This window comes from Hyla sarda, chromosome 1, assembly GCF_029499605.1.
Source record: "Hyla sarda isolate aHylSar1 chromosome 1, aHylSar1.hap1, whole genome shotgun sequence".
Lineage (NCBI taxonomy): Eukaryota > Metazoa > Chordata > Amphibia > Anura > Hylidae > Hyla > Hyla sarda.
In genome coordinates this window covers 734,313-746,864 of record NC_079189.1, presented here as the reverse complement: position 1 = coordinate 746,864, position 12,552 = coordinate 734,313, and the positions used below count along the sequence as shown (strand labels likewise).

General features: G+C 45.8%; 1 protein-coding gene and 1 pseudogene across 2 annotated transcripts in view; one reads left to right on the top strand and one right to left on the bottom strand.

Annotated features, from left to right (window-relative positions):
• LOC130277649 (zinc finger protein 569-like) overlaps positions 1 to 12,552 on the top strand; it is a 614,204-nt gene that overhangs the window by 42,805 nt on the left and 558,847 nt on the right. The window lies entirely within an intron of this gene.
• Positions 1 to 12,552, bottom strand: part of LOC130282478 (oocyte zinc finger protein XlCOF6-like) — a 44,008-nt pseudogene that overhangs the window by 24,028 nt on the left and 7,428 nt on the right.

Sequence of the window (12,552 nt, the reverse complement as noted above, 5' to 3'; positions counted from 1 at the left end):
GAAAAATCATTGTGCGACAAAATCGAAAAAAAAACGCCATTTTGTAACTTTTGGGGGCTTCCGTTTCTACGCAGTGCATATTTCGGTAAAAATTACACCTTATCATTATTCTGTAGGTCCATACGGTTAAAATGATCCCCTACTTATATAGGTTTGATTTTGTCGCACTTCTGTAAAAAATCATAACTACATGCAGGAAAATTTATACGTTTAAAAATGTCATCTTCTGACCCCTATAACTTTTTTATTTTTCCACGTACAGGGCGGTATGAGGACTCATTTTTTGCGCCGTGATCTGAAGTTTTTATTGGTATGATTTTTGTTTTGATCTGACTTTTTGATCACTTTTTAATGTTATAAAAAGTTACCAAAATACGCTTTTTTTGACTTTGGAATTTTTTTGCGCGTACGCCATTGACCGTACGGCTTAATTAATGATATATTTTTATAGTTCGGACATTTACGCACGCGGCGATACCACATATGTTTATTTATTTATTTTTTTACACTGTTTTATTTTTCTTATGGGAAAAGGGGGGTGATTCAAACTTTTATTAGGGAAGGGGTTAAATGACCTTTACTAACACTTTTTTTTTACTTTTTTTTTGCAGTGTTATAGGTCCCATAGGGACCTATAACACTGCACACACTGATCTCTTATACTGATCATTATTATCCCATAGGGACCTATAACACTGCACACACTGATCTCTTATACTGATCATTATTATCCCATAGGGAGCTATAACACTGCACACACTGATCATTGTTATCCCATAGGGACCTATAACACTGCACACACTGATCTCTCATCCTGATCACAGGGGTGTATTAACACGCCTGTGATCAGCATTATCGACGCTTGACTGCTCCTGCCTGGATCTCAGGCACGGAGCAGTCATTCGTCGATCGGACACCAGGGAGGCAGGTAAGAGCCCTCCCGGTGTCCGATCAGCTGTTCGGGACGCCGCGATTTCACCGCGGTGGTCCCGAACAGCCCGACTGAGCAGCCGGGATACTTTCAGTTTCACTTTAGAAGCGGCGGTCAGCTTTGACCGCCGCTTCTAAAGGGTTAATACCGCACATCGCCGCGATCGGCGATGTGTGGTATTAGCCGCGGGTCCCGGCCGTTGATTAGCGCCGGGACCCACGCGATATGATGCGGGATCGCGGCGCGATCCCGCTTCATATCGCGGGAGCCGGCGCAGGACGTAAATATACGTCCTGCGTCGTTAAGGGGTTAAAGTCAGATGTGTAAATGAAATTTTTTTTTTAACTAAAACGCAGTTTTTCCCCCAAATTTACAATTTTTATAAAGGGTAATGGGGAAAAAATGCCCCCCAAAATATGTAACTCCTTCTCTTCTGAGTATGGAAATACCCAATGTTAGGACGTAAAATGCTCTGCGGGCGAACTACAGTGCTCAGAAGAGAAGGAGTCACATTTGGCTTTTTGAAAGCAAATTTTGCTGAAATGGTTTTTGGGGGGCATGTCGCATTTAGGAAGCCCTTACGGTGCCAAAACAGCAAAAAAACAAAAACAAAACACATGGCATACTATTTTGGAAACTACATCCCTCAAGGAACGTAACAAGGGGTACAGTGAGCCTTAACACCTCACAGGTATTTCATGACTTTTTGTTAAAGTTGGATGTGTAAATGAAAAAAAAAATTATAATAATTTTCACTAAAATGCTGGTTTTTCCCCAAATTTTACATTTTTACAAGGGGTAATAGGAGAAAATTACACCCAAAATGTGGAACCCCATCTCTTCTGAGTATGGAAATACCCCAAGTGTGGACGTCAAGTGCTCTGCTGGCGAACTACAATGCTCAGAAGAGGAGGAGCGCCACTGAGCTTTTGGAATGGAAGTCCGGTGCGTTTACAAAGCCCCCTGTGGTGCCAGAACAGTGGACCCCCTCATATGTGACCCCATTTTGGAAACTACACTCCTCACAGAATTTAATAAGGGGTGTAGTGAGTATTTACACTCCACTGGTGTTTGACAGATCTTTGGAACATTACATTTTTCATTTTCACGGACCACTGTTCCAAAAATCTGTCAGACACCTGTGGGGTGTAAATGCTCACTGTACCCCTTATTACATTACGTGAGGGGTGTAGTTTCCAAAATGGGGTCACATGTTGGGGGGGGGGGGTCCATTGTTCTGGCACCGTGGAGGCTTTGTAAACACACGTGGCCTTCAATTCCGGAGAAATTTTCTCTTCAAAATCCCAATGGTGCTCCTTCTCTTCTGAGCATTGTAGTTCACCTGCAGAGCACTTTACATCCACATATGGGGTATGTTCTTACTCAGAAGAAATGGGGATACAAATTTTGTGGGGCTTTTTTCCTATTTTACCTTGTGAAAATGAAAAATTTAGGGTAACACCAGCATTTTAGTGAATTTTTTATTTTTTTTATTTTCCCATCCAATTTTAATGAAAATTCGTGAAACCCCTGTGGGGTGTTAAAGTTCACTATACCCCTTGTTACATTCCGTGAGGGGTGTAGTTTCCAAAAAGGGGTCACATGTGGGTATTTATTTCTTTGCGTTTATGTCAGAACCGCTGTAAAATCAGCCACCCCTGTGCAAATCACCAATTTAGGCCTCAAATGTACATAGTGCGCTCTCACTCCTGAGCCTTGTTGTGGCGCCCACAGAGCATTTTACGCCCACATATGAAGTATTTCTGTATTCAGAAGAAATTGTGTTACAAATTTGGGGGGTCTTTTTTTCCTTTTACCTCTTGTGAAAATAAAAAGTAAAAGGGCAACACCAGCCTGTTAGTGTAAAAAAAAAAAAAAAAAAAATTTACACTAACAGGCTGGTGTAGACCCCAACATTCGCACTGGCGGTTTACAGTGAGCTTACCGCTAGGAGTTTGCGCTGCGGCGAAAAATTTGCCACAGCTCATACTTGAAGCAGGAAACTTACTGTAAACCCACCCGTGTGAATGTACCCTGAACATTCACATGGGGGGGGGCAAACCTCCAGCTGTTTCAAAACTACAACTCCCAGCATATACTGACAGACCTTGCATGCTGGGAGTTGTACTTTTGCAACAGCTGGAGGCACACTGGTTGGAAAACCTTCAGTTGTTGCAAAACTACAACTCCCAGCATGTACTGATCGCCGAAGTGCATGCTGGGAGATGTAGTAATGCAACAGCTGGAGGTAACGCAACTACAACTCCCAGCATGCCGAGACAGCTGTTTAGGCATGCTGGGATTTGCAGTTTTGCAACATCTGGAGGGGATCTGCACAGTGATCTCCAAACTGTGGCCCTCCAGATGTTGCAAAACTACAAATCCCAGCATGACAGCTGTCTGGGCATGCTGGGAGTTGTAGTTTTGCAACATCTGGAGGTCAACAGTGTAGAGACCACTGTACAGTGGTCTCAAACAATAGCCCTCTAGATGTTGCTAGGCAACTTACTGGCTTCCGTCGGATCCAGGGAGCCGTCCTTTTCTGCCACACAACATGCCGCCCGCCTATCTCCGACACTGATCGTTGCCCGCAGCCCCGCCGGCAGGGTAAGTGGACTTCGTCAACGGTCCTCTTCGGTTTCTCCGTCCTGCCCCTCCTATTGTGGGTGGGCAAAACAAAAGTTAACCCCCCGCCCCCGATCTGCTATTGGATGTCGCTTCTAGATGCCCAATAGCAGGGATAGGAGGGGTGGCACCCTTCAGGGGGATCGTCGGTGTCTTGGACAACCGCGATCCCCCTTATTTTCCGGGTCACCATAGCCCCGTATGACCCGGAATAGACGGAAATCGCAAGTGGAAATTCACTTGCGATTTGCGCCGAACGACGAGATGGGGGGGGTCTGATGACCCCCCTGGGCATTTGCGCGAGGTGCCTGCTGATCGATATAAGCAGTCACCCTGGTCCGGCGGGGACCGAAATTCCCACGGGCATACAGGTACGCACTTGGTCCTTAACAGGTTAATAACTCTGATGCTTTTACCTTTCATTCTGATTCCGTTTGTCAAAATTTTGCATATTTTTTTACTTTGAAGCTCTCTGCTTATAAGGAAAATGGATATCCCAAATAAATTATATATTGATTCACATACACAATATGTCTATTTTATGTTTCCATCATAAAGTTGAGATGTTTTTACTTTTGGAGACATCAGAGGCTTCATATTCAGCAGCAATTTTAAATTTTTCACAAAATTTTCTAAATTGGAATTTTTCAGGGATCAGTTCAGTTTGAAGTGGATTTGAAGGGTCTTCATATTAGAAATACCCCATAAATTACCCCATTATAAAAACTGCACCCCTCAAAGTATTCAAAATGACATTCAGTAAGTGGGTTAACCCTTTAGGTGTTTCACAGGAATAGCAGCAAAGTGAAGTAGAAAATTCTAAATAGTCATTTTTTATACTCGCATGTTCTTGTAGACCCAATTTTTGAATTTTTACAAGGGGTAAAAGGAGAGAAATCCCCCCAAAATTTGTAACCAAATTTCTCTCGAGTAAGGAAATATCTCGTTTATGGATGTGAAGTGTTCGGCGGGTGCAGTAAAGGGCTCAGAAGAGAAGGAGCGACAATGGGATTTTGGAGAGTGAATTTTTCTGAAATGGTTTTTCGGGGGCATGTCACATTCAGGAAGCCGCTATGGTGCCAGAACAGCAAAACAACACATGGCATACTATTTGGGAAACTACACCCCTCAAGGAACGTAACAAGGGGAACAATGAGTCTTTACACCTCACAGGTGTTTGACAAATTTCTGCTAAAGTTCTGCTAACGTGAAATGAAAAATTAGATTTTTTTTCCCACTAAAATGCTAGTGTTACCCCAAATTTTTCATTTTCACAAGGGGTAATAGGAGAAAAAGCCCCCCAAAATTTTTAACCCCATCTCTTCTGAGTATGGAAATACCCATGTGTGGATGTAAAGTGCTCTGTGGGCAAACTACAATGCTCAGAAACAGTGGACCCCCCCCCCCCACATGTGACCCCATTTTGAAAACTGCACCCCTCACGGAATGTAATAAGGGGTGCAGAGAGCATTTACACCCCACTGGCATTTGGAACAGTGGGCTGTGCAAATAAAAAATTACATTTTTCATTTTCATGGACCACTGTTCAAAAAATCTGTCAGACACCTGTGGGGTGTAAATGCTCACTGTACCCCTTATTACATTCCGCGAGGGGTGCAGTTTTCAAAATGGGGTCACATGACGGCTTTTTTTTTTGCCTTTATGTGAGAACCGCTGTAACGATCAGCCACCCCTGTGCAAATCACCTCAAATGTACATGGTGCTCTCACTCCTGAGCCTTGTTGTGCGCCCGCAGAGCATTTTACGCCCACATATGGGGTATTTCCGTACTCAGGAGAAATTGAGTTACAAATTTAATTTTTTATTTTTTTCCTTTTACCTCTTGTGAAAATGAAAAGTATGGGGCAACATCAGCAGGTTAGTGTAAAATTTTTTATTTTATTACAATAACATGCTGGAGTAGAACCGACTTTACCTTTTCATAAGGGGTGAAAGGAGAAAAAGCCTGAGTAAGGAAATACCCCATATGTGACCCTAAACAGTTTCCTTTAAATACGACAGGGTTTCGAAGTGCGAGAGCGCCATGCGCATTTGAGGCCTAAATTAGGGATTTGCATAGGGACGGACCTGGATACAAGAACTACACTTGCCTCCGATACCAAAATTACCCTACGGCAGTGTTTCCCATACAGGGTGCCTCCAGCTGTTGCAAAACTCCCAGCATGTCTGGACAGTCAATAACTGTCCGGTAATACTGGGAGTTGTTGTTTTGCAACAGCTGGAGGCTCAATTTTGGAAACACTGCCGTACAAGACATTTTTAATTTTTATTAGGTGTGTGTGGAGGTAACGATGTAAGGGTATATGTATGTGTAGTGTTTTACTCTTTATTTTGTGTAAGTGTAGTGTAGTGTAGTGTTTTTAGGGTACATTCACACGGTCGGGTTTACAGCGAGTCTCCCGCTGGAAGTTTGAGCTGCGGTGGAAAATTTGCTGCAACTCAAACTTGCAGCGAGAAACTCACTGTAAACCCCCGCCCGTGTGAATGTGCATGAGGGGGATACAGGGTATATTCACACGGGGGGAGGTTTGCAAAACTACAACTCCCAGCATGCACAAACTACCAAAGGGCATGCTGGAAGTTGTAGTTGTGCCTTCTGCTGTTGCATAACTACAAGTCCCAGCATGCCTTTTTGCTGCATCAGCAACAGCAGGAGGCCAGCCTTACCTCCTACTGCTGCACACACCGGATCCTGCTTGCCGATGCCACGTCTGCTCCGGAGGCCCCGATCCCACCACCAATGCCGGGGATCAGGGCCCCCCACTTCAGGTACATACTCCCTGCACCTGCTCTCTGGAGTAGGGGCAGAGTGGGTGCTGTTATGGACAACCCCACAACAGGAGTCCTGATTCGTCGGCCAACTGCTGCTAAAGGGTGATAGGTGCAATTCAACACAGCACCTATCACCCTTTATTTCCAGATTGACCCGGAAGCGCAGCAAATCGCCGATCCGACATGGGGGGGTTTGCACAGGGTGCCTGTTGAGTGATTTCAGCAGGCACCCCGGTCCGGTCCCCGCCCGGTGCAAGGCGGAGACCAGAATTCCCACCGGGGCACAGGTACGCCCCGGGTCCTTAACGGGTTAAGTACAATATGTGGAAATGTGTGTCCAGCTCACAACCTTGTATCCGAGGTTAAATTGTGGTTGACAAATCGGTCCCCACCCCCACCGACTGAGAAAAATAAATTTAGAAACAAAATTTCAACCACCCCTCAAGGATACCACCCTACTGGGTGCACAGTGAAAATGGATTGAAGACAGTTTGTTTGAACAATGCAAAAAATATTTATTAAAATACAATTATAAAAATATTCATTTAAAAAACATTTGAACAGAGCAATATTAGATATAGTTGATTACCATAGGGCCCTAATGATGTATATTCATAGTGATATATGAGGCACTGCAGTTGTAAATAATGGCCGACTATCTGGATTGTATGTTAAACCGGCAATTTGTACATCTGGTTGTAAAGTCCTTTGTGTGGATTGGACTAGAAATGCCTGTAGTCTCTATGGAGATGGATAATGATCACCGTGTCCGCTGGTCCTGTACTGCGACGGGTCGAAAATGATGGGAGTAGCAGTTCTACTTCACAAGCAGAGCGTTGATTTCGGCTTGGTTTGGGAGCGGTGATATAGCAGACGGCTCCCACGCCGGAGGTCAGTAGCTGCAGCGTGCGGCTGTTGTGATGTCGGACCCTCGCTGGCTTACTCCGATGGAAATGCTCGCGGTGGTGGCAGCATGTACGGTAGAATCAGAAGCAAGTGAGTGCGTCAGATGGATAGAAATCCCGGCTGGAGCAGCGAGTCTGTAGGCGGCTGGTTTAGATTAAGTCGGCTTCTGATTGGGCAGTGCGTCTTTGTAGTGCTCTGTTCAGACAAAGTCTTAAGCCTAGACGCGTTTCAGGTACTGCAACTAGACCCCTTCCTCAGTAGGCAAATTTTGCAACAAAGCCAGCGAGGGTCCGACATCACAACAGCCGCACGCTGCAGCTACGGACCTCCGGCGTGGGAGCCGTCTGCTATATCACCGCTCCCAAACCAACCCGAAATCAACGCTCTGCTTGTGAAGTAGAACTGCTACTCCCATCATTTTCGGCCCGTCGCAGTACGGGACCAGCGGACACGGTGATCATTATCCATCTCCATAGAGACTACAGGAATTTTTAGTCCAATCCACACAGAAGACTTTACAACCAGATGTACAAATTGCCGGTTTAACATACAATCCAGATAGTCGGCCATTATTTACAACTGCAGTGCCTCATATATCACTATGAATATACATCATTAGGGCCCTATGGTAATCGACTATATCTAATATTGCTCTGTTCAAATGTTTTTTAAATGAATAATTTAATAATAATTTGTTCAAACAAACTCATCAATCCATTTTTCACTGTGCACCCAGTAGGGTGGTATCCTTGAGGGGTGGTTGAAATTTAGTTTCTAAGTACAATATGTCTTAATATAGGTCTCTTCTTACCTTGTGATGTGAGGGGCCGGTGATCCTCCATCATGACCTGGTACAGATCCTTGTGTCCTTCTACATACTCCCACTCCTCCATGGAGAAATAGACCGCCACATCCTGACACCTTATAGAAATCTGACACACAATGATACCGTCATCACCAGACCCCTCCATTACTGTATAATGTCCCAGCAGTGTCACCTCTCTAATCATCACCAGACCCCTCCATTACTATATAATGTCCCAGCAGTGTCACCTCTCTAATCCTCACCAGACCCCTCCATTACTGTATAATGTCCCAGCAGTGTCACATCTCTAATCCTCACCAGACCCCTCCATTACTGTATAATGTCCCAGCAGTGTCACCTCTCTAATCATCACCAGACCCCTCCATTACTGTATAATGTCCCAGCAATGTCACCTCTCTAATCATCACCAGACCCCTCCATTACTGAATAATGTCCCAGCAGTGTCACCTCTCCAGTCATCACCAGACCCCTCCATTACTGTATAATGTCCCAGCAATGTCACCTCTCTAATCATCACCAGACCCCTCCATTACTGAATAATGTCCCAGCAGTGTCACCTCTCCAGTCATCACCAGACCCCTCCATTACTGTATAATGTCCCAGCAGTGTCACCTCTCTAATCATCACCAGACCCCTCCATTACTATATAATGTCCCAGCAGTGTCACCTCTCTAATCCTCACCAGACCCCTCCATTACTGTATAATGTCCCAGCAGTGTCACATCTCTAATCCTCACCAGACCCCTCCATTACTGTATAATGTCCCAGCAGTGTCACCTCTCTAATCATCACCAGACCCCTCCATTACTGTATAATGTCCCAGCAATGTCACCTCTCTAATCATCACCAGACCCCTCCATTACTGAATAATGTCCCAGCAGTGTCACCTCTCCAGTCATCACCAGACCCCTCCATTACTGTATAATGTCCCAGCAATGTCACCTCTCTAATCATCACCAGACCCCTCCATTACTGAATAATGTCCCAGCAGTGTCACCTCTCCATCACCAGACCCCTCCATTACTGTATAATGTCCCAGCAGTGTCACCTCTCCATCACCAGACCCCTCCATTACTGTATAATGTCCCAGCAGTGTCACCTCTCGAGTCATCACCAGACCCCTCCATTACTGTATAATGTCCCAGCAGTGTCACCCCTCCAGTCATCACCAGACCCCTCCATTACTGTATAATGTCCCAGCAATGTCACCTCTCTAATCATCACCAGACCCCTCCATTACTATATAATGTCCCAGCAGTGTCTCCTCTCTAATCACCACCAGACCCCTCCATTACTGTATAATGTCCCAGCAGTGTCACCTCTCTAATCACCACCAGACCCCTCCATTACTGTATAATGTCCCAGCAGGGTCACCTCTCCAGTCATCACCAGACCCCTCCATTACTGTATAATGTCCCAGCAGGGTCACCTCTCCAGTCATCACCAGACCCCTCCATTACTGTATAATGTCCCAGCAGTGTCACCTCTCTAATCATCACCAGACCCCTCCATTACTGTATTATGTCCCAGCAGTGTCACCTCTCCAGTCATCACCAGACCCCTCCATTACTGTATAATGTCCCAGCAGTGTCACCTCTCCAGTCATCACCAGACCCCTCCATTACTGCATAATGTACCAGCAGTGTCACCTCTCATCAGACCCCTCCATTACTGTATAATGTCCCAGCAGTGTCACCTCTCTAATCATCACCAGACCCCTCCATTACTATATAATGTCCCAGCAGTGTCACCTCTCTAATCATCACCAGACCCCTCCATAACTGTATAATGTCCCAGCAGTGTCACCTCTCCAGTCATCACCATACCCCTCCATTACTGTATAATGTCTCAGCAGTGTCACCTCTCTAATCATCACCAGACCCCTCCATTACTGTATAATGTCCCAGCAGTGTCACCTCTCCAGCCATCACCAGACCCCTCCATTACTGTATAATGTCCCAGCAGTGTCACCTCTCCAGCCATCACCAGACCCCTCCATTACTGTATAATGTCCCAGCAGTGTCACCTCTCCAGTCATCACCAGACCCCTCCATTACTGTATAATGTCCCAGCAGTGTCACCTCTCTAATCATCACCAGACCCCTCCATTACTGTATAATGTCCCAGCAGTGTCACCTCTCCAGTCATCACCAGACCCCTCCATTACTGTATAATGTCCCAGCAGTGTCACCTCTCCAGTCATCACCAGACCCTTCCATTACTGTATAATGTCCCAGCAGTGTCACCTCTCTAATCATCACCAGACCCCTCCATTACTGTATAATGTCCCAGCAGTGTCACCTCTCCAGTCATCACCAGACCCTTCCATTACTGTATAATGTCCCAGCAGTGTCACCTCTCTAATCATCACCAGACCCCTCCATTACTGTATAATGTCCCAGCAGTGTCACCTCTCCAGTCATCACCAGACCCCTCCATTACTGTATAATGTCCCAGCTGTGTCACCTCTCTAATCATCACCAGACCCCTCCATTACTGTATAATGTCCCAGCAGTGTCACCTCTCTAATCATCACCAGACCCCTCCATTACTGTATAATGTCCCAGCAGTGTCACCTCTCCAGTCATCACCAGACCCCTCCATTACTGTATAATGTCCCAGCAGTGTCACCTCTCTAATCATCACCAGACCCCTCCATTACTATATAATGTCCCAGCAGTGTCACCTCTCCAATCATCACCAGACCCCTCCATTACTGTATAATGTCCCAGCAGTGTCACCTCTCCAGTCATCACCAGACCCCTCCATTACTGTATAATGTCCCAGCAGTGTCACCTCTCCAGTCATCACCAGACCCCTCCATTACTGTATAATGTCCCAGCAGTGTCACCTCTCTAGTCATCACCAGACCCCTCCATTACTGTATAATGTCCCAGCAGGCTCACCTCTCCAGTCATCACCAGACCCCTCCATTACTGTATAATGTCCCAGCAGTGTCACCTCTCGAGTCATCACCAGACCCCTCCATTACTGTATAATGTCCCAGCAGTGTCACCTCTCCAGTCATGACCAGACCCCTCCATTACTGTATAATGTCACAGCAGGGTCACCTCTCCAGTCATCACCAGACCCCTCCATTACTGTATAATGTCCCAGCAGGGTCACCTCTCCGGTCATCACCAGACCCCTCCATTACTGTATAATGTCCCAGCAGTGTCACCTCTCCAGTCAGCAGCTCAGTGATCCTGTGGATGAGTTCTAGGATCTTCTCCTCATGTATCAGTGAGTGAGGTGAAGGCTCTGTGATGGGGCCCCGGGCCCTGCTCCGTCCTCCTGACTCATGGAGATGGCTGCTGGGGGCCACACACTCCCCCCATGTCTTCTTCACTATGGTGTAATCCTGTGTATGGAGAGAGACAATGAGGGGACTGACCCCAGTATTCCTCCCTCACTACAAAGAGGAGATTGTGCCCCCTGTATAGAGCTCTAGTGAGCACATCTGGAATACTGGGGTCAGTTCTGGAGACCTCACCTACAAAGAGACATCCAGAACATAGAGCGGCTCCAAAGATGGGGGACAACAATGGTGGAAATGTAGATGGAGACAACAATGGTGGAAATGTAGATGGGGATGGGACAACAATGGCGGAAATGTAGATGGGGACGGGACAACAATGGCGGAAATGTAGATGGGGACGGGACAACAATGGCGGAAATGTAGATGGGGACAACAATGGCGGAAATGTAGATGGGGGACAACAATGGTGGAAATGTAGATGGGGACAACAATGGTGGAAATGTAGATGGGGGACAACAATGGTGGAAATGTAGATGAGGACAACAATGGTGGAAATGTAGATGGGGACAACAATGGTGGAACTGTAGATGGGGGACAACAATGGTGGAAATGTAGATGGGGACAACAATGGTGGAAATGTAGATGGGGGACAACAATGGTGGAAATGTAGATGGGGGACAACAATGGTGGAAATGTAGATGGGGGACAACAATGGTGGAAATGAAGATGGGGACAACAATGGTGGAAATGTAGATGGGGACAACAATGGTGGAAATGTAGATGGGTCACCTCACCTCTCCGGTCAGCAGGTGGAGGATCTCCAAGGTGAAGTGTAATATTCTCTTAGTCATCTCATTCCTGTCCTTGTCCATCCTTCGGGATCATTCAGGAGAAGAGGAGACAACTGGGTCAGCTGGAGGGGAATAGTCTTGATGGGGCCTATAGGAGAGAAGAAGGCGCCCTAAATCAGACAGGGACCACATAATTCATATAATTATATAATAAGTGAGGATGTGTATGTGATATATGATGTGATCCCTGTATGAGATATATAATAAGTGAGGATGTGTATGTGATATATGATGTGATCCCTGTATGATATATATAATAAGTGAGGATGTGTATGTGATATATGATGTGACCCCTGTATGATATATATAATAAGTGAGGATGTGTATGTGATATGATCCCTGTATGATATATATAATAAGT